Below are 216 nucleotides of genomic sequence, written 5' to 3' on the forward strand. Positions count from 1 at the left end.
TTTGTGTGTCTTTGAAGTGATTGTATTGTCATATTAAAAGACAGTATCTTATGCAGTATTCCTAGGTGGAATTATTTAAGTACTTCTCATATGATTTTCTCACTGAGTAATATAATTTCCCACTAAATTTATCTAGTCGTACTCTTTTTTTTTGAAGATTTTATTTATTTATTTGACAGAAATCACAAGTAGGCAGAGAGAGAGGGGGAGGCAGGC

The sequence above is a fragment of the Lutra lutra genome, chromosome 1 (assembly GCF_902655055.1).
Source record: "Lutra lutra chromosome 1, mLutLut1.2, whole genome shotgun sequence".
NCBI classification, from domain to species: Eukaryota; Metazoa; Chordata; class Mammalia; order Carnivora; family Mustelidae; genus Lutra; species Lutra lutra.